Consider the following 3,243-nt stretch of genomic DNA (forward strand, 5'->3'; position numbering starts at 1 on the left):
CCCCCCCCCCCCCCCCCCCCCCCCCCCCCCCCCCCGCCACGCCCCGCCCCCTTCCTCGCGCCGACGACTGGGGAGGGGGCGCTTGGGCAGGCGATGGCCTCCCCCGGAAGGAAGTGATTGAGGAATTAGCGAAGCGGAACCGGAAGCGAGCAGCAGCAGCAGCGCCAGGCCAGCAGCGCCGCCGCCTCCTCGACTCGCTCGGGCCGCTTCATTATGTCGGAGCAAGGCGTGCGGTGCGGGGGCGTTCAGGAAGGCGCGCAGTCCAGTCCACCTAGCGGAGAATTAGCGCCGCTAACTGAATCCGCCCCTCCCCCACCCCCTACCAACCTGGGCGGAGAGGTCGTCGATCATGCCACACCAACCGTTTTAGTAACGACACGCACCACAGCGCCCAGGTGGGCGCCGCCTGGCACCACCGCTGCCCCCCGCCCGCGCCGCTTAACTTTGGTAAAAAAAATAAAAAAATATGATTGATTCTGAAAAATATTATTGTTGAGTTGTTCGATTAAATTGTTGATCTGTCATTTTTCGAAAAAGATTGTTTTAAAATCTAAAGTAAGATACTTTTCCTATTTTGTTAATGTTTTGCTTGTATCGCCATGCTCGCCAGATGCGGGCATATCTTTCTCGATAATCTTTTCTCCCCTTCTCGCCGGGGTGTATCTCTAGAATCACTCCCCCTCCCTCCCCTCCCCCTTCTCTCTCGCACGCGTTTCGATCCCAACTTTTGCTCTCCCTCCTATAAGCCTGCGCGCTGGCTGCGAGTGACGGCGGCGGCATACAGCAGCAGCAGCAGCCGCTTGACAGAGACAAGTTCCTTCTTTTCTCCTTCTGAATTCGGCGCGCGCGGCAGGTTGGCTGGCTGGTTGGTCGGCTGCCTGCGGCGGGCGCGGCGTGAGTGTGCAGCCCGCTATATTTCACGGCCGAAGCATCCCCTACACACACTAACTCGGGGAGTGGCGCGAGCACGCGGGCAGGTGTGGCGTTAGATCACGAAACCCCTCCCTCCCCTCCTCCTCCTACTCCGCCCAACTCTCCCCCTTCTCCCTATTTTCAAAGGGGCCCCTCCGTAAGCGCCCGACGTCGCCTGCTCTCTCCTTTCATCTTTCTCTCGCCCCGCATGCCCGCGACGCCCCCCGCCCCCCAATAGAGGGAATACCATCGAGGTGTGTTTGGGAAGCGCAGCGCTCTGCTGCCATCCCGTCTGCTCTCTTTCCTATATACTCTCCTCTCCCCTTGCTCTCCCTCTTTCTTTGTCGATATTATTTTCCTCCTGCGCGCTTATTTGATTCTCAACGCGCGCTCCAAACGCCACTCACGAGCCCAGCGCCGCCACTCGCGATGAGCCCTTCCGCCGAGGTACTCGCCCAAACAATGTTGTTCAAAACTCGCCTCGCCCCGACCCATCCCAGCAAGAGCACAAGTGGAGAGCCTGCTTCTGAAAATCGCATAATAAAAAATGAATCTGTGCGCGTCTGCCAATAATGTAATGCCGCCCTAGGGTTCGCCCTCCCTTACCCCCCCACCCTTGCCCCCCCTCCCCTTCACATCCGCAGGTGACCCAGGTGGTCCGGCCAGAGAGATGAATCGCGTTTTAGGGATTGCCGCCAAATTAGGACGACGGGGCTGGGGAAGGGATTAACTTTGCGCTTTTTCCCCTCTACCTTTTCCTGTCTTTTTTTTTTGCCTTTTCTTACTAAAATAGTAAACGAATAATGTAAACCGTGATATTTTGTTTCGTTGTGCGGCGGCGGCGGCCAGCCAGCAGACGTCTCTTCCCCGAGCCGTGCGCTGCAGGCCGAGCAGGCCCTGGGCGTGGCTGTGATGAGAACACACGCACGTTGGAGGAAGGGGAGGTGGGAGGTGGGGGGTGAGAGATATAGCGCCTCTGGGGGAGACCGGGGGGCTGGAGTAGGAAAAGGGTGGCAAAGGGGGCGGACGAAGAGCAAGGCGCAAAGCTCGAAAATGAGAGAATGCAAGGGCGGGCGCGCGCGCGGTGTGTTTCTGAAAGTCCTGGGCCCGAGCAAGCCGAGCAGAGACGGGCGTTTTGTTTTGGTTTGTTGCCGGAAACATCACAGGAGGGGAGCCGGCAAACAAACGGCGAAAATACACGTCAACGGATTTCTGCTCGTTCCGCCTTTGTTGTTGCTGTTGTATGGTTTTCATTACTATCATTTCTTCACATTCTCAGTCCTTTTCTTTCATGTGTCGCAGTCGTCCGTCGTACAGCGAGTCCTTTGACCGCGGGTGGTCGAGTCCGTGACTCTTCAAGTTCTGCCGTGTGAAATAATCTGTGCAGTTTCGTGTGCAATTTCTTCTTTTGTGCTATGTTTCTGTAGCGACGGTCTCTAGGATCCATCTTATCAAATTTAGAACTCGCAGTGCATAGCATTTGAGGCACCGTGTGCAATATTAGCTAAAGTTTATTAGTCTAATACAGACTCTTTTGCAAAAGGTGTACCATCATCCATGTTCATCGTGATATACAACGCTTCAGGACTTACTGTAACTTACGGTGAATTTCACCGGAAACTTTTTACAGTATGCTGCCCTGTCGCACGTTCGTTGCACGTTGCACGCCGCACCGACCTGGCGCACTGTGCACCTGGGACGCACACCGTGCGAGCGAGCGAGCGAAAAAGAAAGAGATGTATAGAGAAAAGGATAGGGACGTGGAGAGGAAAAGGAAAACATCACGAATGCGCCACGCCACGCCATCAGTCCAACGCGCAGACAGAGAGAGAGAGAGAGAGAGAGAGAGAGAGAGAGAGAGAGAGAGAGAGAGAGAGAGAGAGAGAGAGAGAAGCAAGAAGGGTGGGGTTAGACAGTGAAGTGAGGAAGGGGGGGGGGGGTAGGAGACTTTTCAGTCAAAAGAAGCAATTTGCTGCGAAACAATGCACACGACGGCACCGACCGACGGGCTCGCACCATGCGGCCATGGCTGCTGCGCCGTGCTGCGCCGTGCTGTGCCGTGCTGTGCGGGGGGCAGGGGGAGGGGGCGGACGGAAAGACGTATCGGTTTGCGGGCTGCACGCCACGCTAGGGGCACGCCTGGGGCCGCCGCTGACTTCCGCCGGCCGAGCTGCGCCGTGCTGCGCCGAGCCGGGGGCGGCAGGTGGAGCTATTGACCGCGACGGGCTTCAATGTCGCGCGGCGGTCCGCAGGGGACCGCAGGAGGCCGCAGGGGGGCCGCAGGGAGGGGAGGGGGGCCGCAGGCGCGGCCAAGCCATGGACAGCGGCGGG

The 3,243-nt window shown here is 57.9% G+C and overlaps 1 protein-coding gene across 1 annotated transcript in view; it reads left to right on the forward strand.

Moving 5' to 3' along the window:
- The window catches only part of LOC127749424 (sodium channel protein 60E-like), a 165,079-nt gene that overhangs the window by 29,929 nt on the left and 131,907 nt on the right, over positions 1 to 3,243 (forward strand). The gene's annotated exons all lie outside the window — the stretch shown is intronic.

Source organism: Frankliniella occidentalis, unplaced genomic scaffold (genome assembly GCF_000697945.3).
Source record: "Frankliniella occidentalis isolate FOCC.00 unplaced genomic scaffold, Focc_3.1 Scaffold53, whole genome shotgun sequence".
NCBI lineage: Eukaryota > Metazoa > Arthropoda > Insecta > Thysanoptera > Thripidae > Frankliniella > Frankliniella occidentalis.